The sequence below is a fragment of the Falco naumanni genome, chromosome 6 (assembly GCF_017639655.2).
Source record: "Falco naumanni isolate bFalNau1 chromosome 6, bFalNau1.pat, whole genome shotgun sequence".
Classification (NCBI taxonomy): domain Eukaryota; kingdom Metazoa; phylum Chordata; class Aves; order Falconiformes; family Falconidae; genus Falco; species Falco naumanni.
Window position 1 is genome coordinate 89,409,753 of NC_054059.1, and position 12,307 is coordinate 89,422,059.

At 42.1% G+C, this 12,307-nt stretch overlaps 1 protein-coding gene across 1 annotated transcript in view; it reads left to right on the forward strand.

Moving 5' to 3' along the window:
• SERTAD2 (SERTA domain containing 2) overlaps positions 1-12,307 on the forward strand; it is an 80,111-nt gene that overhangs the window by 673 nt on the left and 67,131 nt on the right. The gene's annotated exons all lie outside the window — the stretch shown is intronic.

The following is a 12,307-nucleotide window of genomic DNA, read 5'->3' on the forward strand; positions in this document are numbered from 1 at the left end:
AAGCGGGGGGGGGGGGGCGGGGATTAAAAAAAATATAGAAACCCGCCGTCGTTGCCGGCTACAGATGCGTGTCATGCTGCCGGTGATATGTTTGATTTTTTTTTTTTTTTTTTGTTATTTTATATCCTCTCCCCCCACCCCCCTTCGTTGAGGCTGTGGTGAAGGTTGATGTGAGGGGCAAGCTGCCCGGGTCGAGTGGTGGGCCAGACCCCTCCAGACTGGTCTCTGGCCACTGTCCTTGGAAAATCAGGGAAACCCACCTTTTTTACTTCCAGATGCACCATCCTTCCCACCTTGTCATGCCTGGATCTTTCAGTGTTACCTGAGCTTGACTTGGTATGGCAGGAAAATTTGTGTATCCTAGGGTGAAGCCATGGTCTGCAGTGGGGAGTCTTGGTGGCTTGGATTGATACTGGGAGTGCTTAATGTAAAATAGTTATGTCTCTATTTCATTGCTATTGATTTTTATTTTTTTTCCCCTTCTTAATGTATTTTTCTCGTGTGCCATACGTTCAGAGTAGCTAAAATAAAACAGTTACGTGGAAACCCCCAGCAAGGACAGCAGTCTTTCCATACACAGGGCATCTGAAGTCTTGGTACTTTGCTGGGTTTAGTTATTAATATTAATTGCTCGATCTTTGTAATTCATATCATATGGAAACTAATTGCTGAATTGAAGGTTTACCAAACCCCACAGCGCTCCAAAATCATCTTTCCCAGACATCTGACAAATAAATGTGCTGAACTTTAGTGAAGAGGAAAGGCCAGCATCATTCTGAGAGTCTTCCACATGAAGTTTATTGTTTTAAGCCAAGCACTCTTGTGAATAAGAAGTAGTAAAGTATAGCTTTACTCAGAGACTATTAAAGCGTAGTCTTAAGTATGCTGAAGATCAGTAAATTTCTGGAGGAAACGAAGTATTTAACAAATCTTGTCTTGCCTTTATCTATAAAGAGAGTGAGGGGAACAGCCCTGAGATTGATACCATACAGAAGATCAGTCCTTATCCCAAGGAGGAACTTGCCTAGCGTATCCCCGGGGCTTCTTAAATGCCTGTTTTTTTGCCTTTAGGGGGGTGGTCCTTGAGATGTGGTCTCTTAGATTAATCTGAAGTAGACTGCTGCCTCTGGTACTAGTTTAGCACCAGTGTAACTTCTTTAACGGGGTGGATTTGCATTAATGTGAAAAGTAATCAAGAAATACATGTTTTCAGAAAGGCCCCTATAATAGTGACGTGACAAGCTCTGATTCCTTCTCTCATCAGACCCAATTACGCCACCCTTACTCACGCTGAGTGGTACTTTACTGCGCAAGTGCTCCCTACGATGCTTGTATGACTACTTGTGTACTACAGTATCAATCTGGGTGAGGTACAGTGGCACTTATTTTTTCATAACTATTTTTTTCCCTTCCCTTGAAATAAGAATATATTGGATAACTATTTTTCTTGGGTCGTGAAGAAAACTGTTGAGGATTAAATGTAAAGCTGCTGTGTTAGGTGACCATACAAAAAAAACCTCTTGTGCTACCAGTGAAACAGGCAGGTAAGTTTTCTGCATGTTTAGCTTTCCCTTGTTGCTATGGAAAGTAGGAAAATATTGTTGAAAAATTCATTATCTTGTCCTGAAATTCCTCTGTGCCTGAGGGAATCCATACCTACATGCAGTGTTCAAGTTGGAGTTGTTTTTTTTCCTTCCCCTCCTTCTCCAGAACCCCCCCAAACATTAACATCACATTGTTTAAATGTTTGCTAATGAAATCACTGGCAGCAGGATCAGGCCCTCAGTTGTTTTTCTTTGAAGCAGTTGATAGTGGCTTGGATGTGATGTTGTAGAAAGATAATATTATCTCGTGTGTCCACAGCTCAGATCCACTGTCTTATTACAGTCTCAGAAGAAAGCTCTGTACTAAGGAGCCTGTAAAGAAAATATGTGTAACAAAGCACAACTGTCTTCTGCCTTTCTGTTCTTACTTGTAAATCTCTTGAAAGTTTGCTTCATACTCTTTCAGAACAAGACATAATCTTTTCATGTTTTGTTTCATGTTTTCACTTCCTAGTATGACTGTGTTCATTGCTAAGCTTTTGTGTCACTGATTGAGATGTTATTGTAATTAACATTAATTATGCAAACTAGATTGTTTTTAGAGGCTCTCCAACTCTGTATTGATACTGTCAACTTGTTTGTTTGTGGAACAAAAATCCACACATTTCACCATTCTCAGAGGAAATAGATAAACTGATTCCAAATTAATAGATGCATGGGAAACCATACCAAAATTAGGCTATTTTAGCTCAAATGGTACATTGAATCTTGATGGAGATGGTGAATACAGTATGGTTGGTACTGAAATATCAAGGCAGGGTAAACAAGGGGGAGCAAGAAAGGGGACTAGGTACAGCAGTTCCAGGAGGGTATTTACACTGCAGAGATCCACCACATTCTTTCCAGATAGACAGTACTAAATTAATTGGGCCAAATTCTGCAGTCCCTAATTGAGTAAAACTCTCACTAAAGTATACTGGAGCTGTCTGCTTGGTTGTGGGCTGCTGAATTTGTTTGAGAAATGGAGAAAAATGGCAGAGTTTACTTCATTAATTATTTAGGGTATTTTTGATCTTAGACTTGGAGAAGATAGCTTTAATTTAGTTTATAAGGTGTTCTATTTTTTTTTAAGAAGAACTTTTTTAAAAAAAACTTTGAAATGCACATTCACTCTATAAAATAGTCCCTATAGCAATGGAAACATTTTACAGGTTTTTATAGTGTTAATTATAGTGACATTCACAAAAATCTCTGTCTGATTCTGAATCACCCCTTTGAAACGCTTATGATCTGACAAGGGCTTTAGAATCTATCCCTAGAAATCGTAATTGTTGCAATATTTATATGTTGTATTGTTTTGTAGGCTCAGGAAGGAAAAAAAGGGGAGGTGGAGAGAGTTTAAATGAGAATTTGTTGTCATGATATCAAATCTGAAAATATATGCGGACGGGCAGATTATTCCCTGTCTTAAAAATTAAGTCTCTCTAATTTCCCATTTATGTAAGCAAAATTTGGTTTGCATTTTGCTTTGGGTAATGAAAGAGAGGTTTTTTTGTTTCTACTTTCAGTGCAGTGGTCCTCTGGAAAGTTAGAAACAGCGCCCTGGGGCTCAGCAAAGTGGAGGGTGTACAATTATATGGGAAGGCTCCATAGCATCAGTGAATTAACGTTAGCAGCTGACTGAGTTTTTTAAGCTGTAGAGATGGTATTATGGAAATCAATAAAATGCTGATTTCTTTTTCTTATTGCAGATTCTGTGTTAAAAGGAAAAGATGCCGTTTGTTTGTCTGCCTTTCATTTAGGCTTGCCAAACCGTTGGTTGATTTGGGAAGGCAGGTTTTCCATTTAAAACAATAAGTAGTCAGATTTTATTTTATTTTATCTCTTTAAAATCTTTATTTATTAGATTGCCTTGCAGAAATCACACTTAACAACCTGGCTTGCAAGTGGCTTCAAGTGTGTCTGTCAGCAGAGGCAAGAGTGAAGGTCACTTACATTTCTTATGACATGCTGGTGTGGCATTGTTTGTTGTAGCCCAGATGCTGTATGTTCCTGACATGCTTGTTTCTGCTTTAAATTAAATTATCTCAAGTATTTGGAGGGTTCTGAGGAGGTGTACTGAAATCCATGGTAAAAATAGAAGAGGAATAGTGACCTTAACTGTTTTTCAGAGATGCGAGTCAGGCGGGCTGATATTAATCACTGTAAGATCTGTAATATGCATTGGCCTTTATTTCTTTGTCTCAGAGCTTCTCTCGCTTTTATACCAGATAGACTAGTAACCTGATCATTCATCACATTAAACGCTTACAGAGAAATGACAGATCGACAGCCTTATGTTCAGCACTGTGTAACATGTATGATGCATTAAGTTCTGATGATCTATATGAAACATTTTAATTGTGAAGAACAGTAAATGGGAATGGCTGTCTTCTAATCCAAGGACTTGTGGTTTTTTCCTTTCTGATTAAAATTAAACTTAACCCCATAATCAAATTATTTTAAAATACCTGTATGCTATGGCCCTTGATAAAATCCTCTGGAATGTTTTATTCAGGCTAAGATACACTGAGGGCTTTGGGGGAACCTGGGAAACCTGGCTGCCTTAGTGGTGGGTAGCATAACTGGTGGTAATCCAGTGGACTTTGTGGAACCAGGAAGGTCCAACTTGGCAGCTTCTTTAGGTGGGCTGCAGCGAGCATCTGTTTTGTGATATGCAGGCAGCTGCGTACAGAGTTCAGATATCGTGAGGCGTGCAGAGCATGTTCTTGTATGAATAGAAAGAGTTCAAAATGCAGGATTTATGATGCAGGCAACAGTAAAGGTCAGCAACTTGGAAAAATAATAATATGGTTCGTGTTGACATTTCAGAGGGAATTCTGATGGGGGTGTGGTTCCAGTGAATGTAAACTCGTCGGTCCGGCTGCACAGATAAAATAGGCAGCCATCCTCTTATCTGTTTGGTAACCAAAACCTTTTTACTGAAAAACTGGCAAAATTATGTTTATATTCTCCCTATGTTTTATTGTTTCTGCTAATCTCTAATTAAATAGAGCCAGTGAGGGCCAGCATGGTGCTTTTAGTGCTCAACTCCAGCTTAGAAATGACACTCTCCTTTCTAATGATTATGAGCAGGTGGTCATAGGAAAGGTTGGGGGAGTTAGAGTAATGTAGTATGCAAGTAAATTCCCAGTTCTCTAAAACGTTTGCCTGTAGTTGTCACGATCCACAGTACTTCATATCTCTGTCATTGCCACAGGTGTCCAGTTAAGGACACTTTAAGAACACAGAAATGAAAAAAAAAAAAAAAAGGGGGGATGAAGAGATGTCAACTGAACCTGAACAGAACTTTTTAGCTCCTACCCTGTGAAATAGGGAGGAAGGCCCCAAGATGTAACAAGGGTAAAGTGTTTCATAACTGCAAAATCACAGTAGTGATGGTGACTCTGAAAAAGTAGCTTCGAGATAGGGAAGGAACTGTAGTCAGTTTGTTGTCTTTTCATAAGCTGTTACTAATGTGGTTAAAGCATTGGTTCTGAGAACAAGTGCATTGAGAACTTAGATGCTTCCTCTTTAAAAATAAGTGTCTATTTTTATGTATTTACTGTGGGGGAAAATAAAATACTGCTCGTTTGGTTATCCAAATTCAACATTCTCATGAAAAAAAACACCTTTTTTTTGTTAAAATGAAGTTAGCTCTTTCTGTGGAAGCCTTTTTCACTTTTGGGTATCTTTATCTGGTTTCCTTTCGTGTAAGTATCTTTTCATTATCTGTTTTCCTTTTTTTCTGTCCTACTGAATTCCTTTTTCTGTTGTTGTTTTTGATTCCCTCCACTTCTTTCCAGCCAATTTTTTCCCCCCCCATTTGTTGTTTTTCATTCCAGTCTTAATCAACTACCGGTGTTGCTGCTTGCTTATAGAATCACATTTAACAGCTCTGAACTACACTGCTCTACACAGGGTGCAATAAATAGCAACTGATCCTTCCTTAAAAAGCTCACAGTGGGAATGTGAAAACTGGGGGACTGGCATCCAGTTTTTGTTTTTTTGTGGCCCACATTGGTTTTGTATGGAGAGTGGTTGTGCTGCTGTCATGCAGTGTGAAGGCACATGCTGAGGTGTGGGATGCCAGTAATATTTAGTGTCCTCTGCCCTTGGCAAGGAAAAGGTTCGCCACCGCTGACCTATAGTCCAGAAGGAAAATGTGAGGGGAGAGCCTGTTGGAGGTGTGACATGAGTTGGTGCAGTCATCCAGGAGTCAGGACCACAGTCAGGAATAATACCCAGGTGTCATCAGCTTCAGACATGTGCCCTGTGCTGTAGCAAAGCAAGTTTTTTGCTGTTTCTGTTCTTTGTGGAGCTCAGTTCTAGCTTTTTTTTTTTTTTTTTGGTTCTTCTGCTTCTATATATTTGGTTGTCTTCTCTGTTTTAGTCTTTTCTCACCTCCAGTATGTCATGGCTAATAGTGACCTCTCAGACTGCATCACGAGGATGTTATTAAGACTTAGTGGCTTTTCCCTCTTCCTGTGCTGGAATATTTGGCCATTGCCAAAGGACTTGAGGTCAGAGTCAGGGCCTTTTTAGTACCATGCACCAAAAAGTAGGTACGTATGCATTGAAGGTACTAAAATACTCTTAAAAAGAAAAAAAACAACAAAAAAATCACCCTAAAACAAAGATTGTGAAGTTAAAAAAGCTAGTATGTGGTTCATGATGCAAGGTAAGAACTAAGGTATAAAATGAGATAGGCTTCCAATGGTGATGTAAAGGTAAAAGGTGCAGCCTTTTTAAGAGAACCTTTAAATTATTACACCTTTTTAAAGGAACACACTAATCCTTTGCTGAACCTGCTAATTTGAAGGTTTTGGAAGGTAAAGAGGCCCTCTTTCCTGTGACAGGAACATACCTGGTAGGTAAGTTTCTAAACAGAGCTTAAGTCTCTAGGCCTGGTGGTGGTGATAGACAGTGGGAACATGCCCTGGAACAGGGCATCCTTCCAGCGTTCAGCCAACACAAGGAGGGCTGTTTAAACTGCTCTTTGATTTGGCATATTTAAATTTATTCCCTGTTTCAGTGCAAATTCTCGGAAAAGGCAGTTTCTGTCTTTTCAGATTGGCAGATTTTTGTGTCATTCCTACCTTGGAAAGTCCAAAAGAGGGTTGAGGGGGAAACCCCAACAAAACAAAACCAAACAAACCCCCCCCCGGTATAGGTTTCTACTCTTCCCCTGCCATGTTCAAAATGAGGTAGTCTTCCCTTGTTCAGAATAAAAGCTGTGATAATCCATTGTCTGAATGTTCTGGTAGCATGATTTGATTGTGGTGCTTGGACAGCTATCATATCGTTCCTATAAAAAAAGGTGTTTGAAATGATACAATCCAAGAAATCCAGAGTTAAAGTGCTTACAGCAATGACTAATTGTGTAATATTGAGTATTACTCTATCTTCCCGATTTATGTCCCTCATTGGCCAAGACAGACTTGCAGGTGAGTTCTTAACGTACTATTTAACAAGACTGTAATGCTCTGTGCTTAAATTGCTTGTTGTGGTTTTTTTATTCTCTCCCTCCCCAGTGTGGGGTTCAGACCTCATTAGTTTTATGGGAAAGCCACAGATCCAGATTCCTTCTGGAGCTGTTGCAGCCTGAGTGAACAAACTGCATGAGGTTTCCTGTTTTAAGAGCTACAAAAGTAGCCCGTGCTCCTTACCAAGAAAAGAATCTGTATTATCTGTGTGACTTTTCTGTTTTTTTGTTTTATTTTTCCTTCTTCCTTTCCCTTTCCTCCCCACTTGAACCCTGATTCTGAAGCAGCTGGAGCAATTACCCAGCCTATGTTGCATCTTTCTATTCAAAAGAGGGTGGGGTGGGAAGGAAGGTCTGCATTGGACTGCAAATGCTCTCTCTAGCCCCTTTACCACCCCCAAGTCACACTTCTTCAACCTGAAAAACAGCAGATGAAAAATTCCCACTTGAACACTTTTTCCCTGGTTTTATTGAGAAAATAAGAAAAAAAAAAAATCTTACTTTTACAAAGAGAGGAAGCAGCATTGGTAAGTGCATCTAGTGTCCTTTAGGAAAGGATCACCACCATGGGGGTGCTGCTAAGAAAGGTTGCCAAATCCTCCTGGACTATGCACCAGGCTGTTCTGAAAGCCTCCTGTGAAATGAAGTGGCTATATAGCCAGTGTATGCATGCGTATTTCTGAAGGTTATGCTGGATTTCTGCCATGCCACAATACTGATTAGAGTAATTTATTATAAAAGTGGGACATGGATTTCAGAAATGGATAATGTGATGGGGGAGGGAGAGAAGCAGGTGGCAGGGAAAGCAAACCTGAAGGTTTTCCTGGTTAGTGGATGTACCCCAAAGCATAGATTTTCTACCACTGTCTGTAGGAAGAAGCTACCACCCTCACTTTTGTTGTCAGAGGTGACTGTTATATGCTTAGCTTAATGTATGTATAGCATGCTTGTGCATTGCTGTTTATTTGCTTGCAGTAGGACTCAAGATATTCCAGGTGCTTTCCAGATGCTTATGGATAATCTCTGCTGCAAGGACTTCACAAATTGGAGAGAGACCAGAGGAAAGTAAATAGGTGTGAATTTGCACGTTAGTAGTGAGAAACAGAATGAGATTCACAGGACACAGGGCCCTTGAGAGGAATGAGAGTGCGGCAGAGGTGCTGTGCAGGTGAGGTGGGGAGGAGGTGTGCAGTGGCCTCCTTGAAAGAAGCAGGCGTGACGCAGACAAGTGCGCAGACTGCTGAGCCTTCTGTCTATTCTGCATTTATCAGCCATCTAGGCCTACTAAATGTGTGTGTTTTGGTCCCTGGTGTTTCTGGGAAGAAAAGAGATCCTTTGCTTTGCTTCTGCATTACAAGTCAGGCCTTGGTCAGCTTAGAGCTCCCGACACCTGATCCATCTCTTGGACGCTTTCCCCTGTATTTGTCATTGCGTGATGTGACAGCTGTGTAAGTGGAGTTATTCTGTCACGGTCTGTGCAGAGAAATGCTGCGGAAATGAGAAAGCGGGGGAATGAGGCATGTGAGGTGTGTGCATACAACATGAGGCTTGACAAGGCTAGTGAGAAGTAGCATTGGGGCTTTGCACATGCATTCCTTGGGGCACAAAGTGTCATAGTCTTCAATTTTTGCTGCGATTAAGGCCCCTGAGCATGTCTGTGACACAAACCAGAAAGAAAATGTTTTCTCTTCAGCTGTCATTCTAGCGTTGCTTATGTGTGTATGAATCATTCCTCCTCCATCTGGAAGGATGAGATGCAGAGCTCTTTTCTAAGGAGGTATCTAACATACATCCTCATAGAAGCCAGCAATTGGCATGACAAAAGGGTTACAGCTAGTAGCTGGCATTTTTCCCATCCATCTTGCCACTGGAAACATTATGCTTTTGCAATGTGCTTGTTCTTCAGGCACCAGCGTGCAGAGCCGGTCCTTGGGACATGCAAACAGAGCATGTTTGCTTTTGTTTGTGGTACCTCCTCAGAGGCCCAAGAACTGGGAAGTGGGAGTAACAGCGATGAATTGGTTTTCTTCAGTAGTTTGACATGGAGTGGATGGGAACAGTGAGGTACTCCTGGAACATCCTCAGGTGTGGGAAGATGAGCAGCAAGACATTCAGCATTGCCAGTGTAACATCAAGTGTGGGAGAAGACCTTGTTTTGCTTCTAACCTTGTATGCTTTGTACAGGACAACGCAAAATCTAGTAGTATTGAGTGCGCAAGGGAAGCCTGATTTTTTTAAAATGTCATACATTGTTCATGTAAACTACCTTGTATATATTCTGTCCTTCACTTGATTTGCAAGACCAAGGCCCCAAGTCAATTAAGTTAGTCTCAAGTGTTCCTTGATGTCAAGAAAGAATTTTATTGCCCATCTTTTTGTAGAGAGGTGTTTAATGTGGTGTCGGAATGGGTAGTGGAAAGAAGGGCCCTTTAATCTCAGTACTGTGCTTTAACAAATCTATTGTTATCTTTCTCTGTTGCTGAGCATGACTGGAAATGTCCTCATCTTGCAGCAGTGAACAGCTCAATATGCAGTTCAAACCTAAATGTAGAAGCTGGATGTTCTGCTGCTGAAGCTCTTGAAACTCAGCAAATGCATGCCCATGGGATTGGACATGTCTTTGCTGCTTCCCTCTTTTGAAGGACAGTTGGAGATGAGGTGGAGGAGAGTCCAGCATACACTGTCTGACCCCAGGGCCTTTACATTTAATGAGGTGATGTTTGGACTACCTCATCTTGGAGCTGAGACCAGTGGCTCTTTCTCCCTGAGGAGGAGCACCTGTGTGAACAGGATGAGCCTCTCTGCTCCCGATTCCTGCTCTGCATTTTAACCAGGATCTGTTCTGCAAGGCAGGCTTATTTTTGCTGCAGGAGCTGGGAGTCATCTCTCCATCTCACACAGGACAGTGTGAAGGTTTAGGGCACCACTCCTGCGAGACCTGTGCCAGCTTGGGTTGGGGTAGGAATGGCAGGTAGGAAATAATCAGTCTGCTTCACCTGAGGGAGTGAAGTCCTGCTCAGCTGTGTGGAGGATACAGACTTGTCACCACTGCTATGCCCTGTATATGAAGGGAAGAACTTTGGCTTTCTGAAGGACAGGTTCCTGCCTTAGTGTGTGGATGGAGGAACCTCCTTTCTGCTTCTTTGTGATGGATGGGTTTAAGTTGCAGCCCTGTTCTTAACATCTCTTACTAGCTGACTCTAGACAGTGACACACTGAGTACAGAGTACTGGTGTGTCCCCTAGTGCACTTTGGGCTTGGGGAAGAAGGACATGGCTGACAGGGTCTGTAGGCTTTCTGCAGCAGTGTTCTTGTCCTGAGGTGAGAGCAGCTGTGCCCCTTTCCTTTGGAGCTGTTGTGACTCAGGCAGGGACTGTGAAACCCTCCTGTGCTGCTGAAGCTGAAAGCTGCATGAGAGAGACTGTAACTGCTCCCTCCCAAAGTGCGCTCGGGGAGACGTTTTGGAGTTGGGATGTGAAACAGTGTTGAAGAAGGCCACTCTGCCCCAGAGAATGAAATACTCCTGCATATTAGGGCTCAGTGCTGGACTTCGTATGTGAGGAGAGCTTTTCTTCTACTATGTCTCAAGCTTCTGCTTTTATCTTTCCTCTGATACAGGACAGCCTGGAGAAGACCCTTCAGGCAGGGATGCTCTGTTACTTTCTTTAGCTTCATGATTGCTGTTTATACTGTAGTGTAATAAACATGATTAGCATTTCTGGCTTATTTCAGGGTGTGTGCTTGCATGTGAAAAGATTTGGATATGTTAACTCTGCCATCTTTCTTACCTGTGCCTGAGATACTATCTACTCACGATCCTTCCTGATACATAACAGCTATGGAAAGGAAATAACACTCCCCATTGTCTTGGAAACATTTCAGTAGCTTGACTTGGGTAAGCTGTACAGTGGCAATAGGAATGAGGGGTGATACGTACACTCTCTTGCTTTGAAAACTGGCTTCTGGATCCTGCAGAGCATGGTCAGCAGGTGGAGGTTGTTCACATTGCAAACTGTACCTGCAGTGTCCAGCTGGAACATGCTCCATGTATATAAATTCAGTTCTGCTTTTCTTTGTGTGACAGTTCAAAGCCTGGGGACCCCCAGGGCAGAATTATTGCATTGCTGTCTGTGTGTGTATGTGTATGCTCAGCAGGTGTATTTCTTCTGCAGTGTATTTAATATTTTCCAGGCTGCGCCAGCTGTGGGTATTTCCACTTGCTGGGAGACTGAAGACCAGGTTCTCATGGCCTAAATTCTACCTAAGGCTCTCTGCTTGAAGGCCAGGAGTCAGCTGGAAGGAAAGAAAAGATACAGGAACTTAGGTACAACTTAGGACATCTGAATCTGGCTCCTTCTCTCCTGCAATACCAGTGTGGCATAAGCATCTACTGTAGCAGTGAACATGCCAGGCCAACGATCGTATTTTCCTTTCCAGAGTGTTTCTAGACAAACCAAACTGGACTCCCCACCTCTAACCCAGGTTCGGTTTGAATTCTCAAGCCAGTCCTATCAGTGTTTGGCAGAGCAAAGAACCTGATCCAAGCAGTGCTGCTTATTCCTGGAAAGGTCCTGACATCTCACAGCATTCACCTTCTGGAGGATAACTGGAGGGGAGATGCCTGGAGCTGTGCTGGTGCATGTGTTGTTTTCTGGCTGTGGGGTTTTATTGTTATTGTTTTCATGGATTCTTTTGTTTTTCCCTCACAAAGTTTCAAAGCTTGCATTGCACCTGTGGCCTAGAAGGACTAGGCAATGCTCTGTTACCAGTCAGCGCCAGGTAGATCTGGTGTTGAATGGGGGAGGCACTTGAGCTCTCAAGCAAGGGGTGCTGAGGGTGCTTTGCTGCGTAGTCAGCATGCTCAGCTGCGGGGGAACTGAGTCCTCCCTGGCTTGCTTGTGGCCATAGTGATCTCTCACTGTTGGCCCTAGTAATCCCTGACTATCAATCATCCTCTTCTCATTTGGAAGAACTTTGACTTAATAATAATGAGAGATACATCAGCTTGAGTAATTTCTGTTTGAAGATATTAAGCTCTGTGAATACTGAAGAATATAACATCCTAAGCTTTTGAATGGTTCTGACTGTAATGCAGTGCTGTTCTTGGAATGATTTGTTTCAACTATAGGGCCAGTTTAAATAGAGCTATTTAAGTATATGTTGCTGTTCCTCATACATCAAAAAGTGAAGTTCAGTGAGTAATGAGTTATCATGGGGGACCACAATGAGATAAGAACTC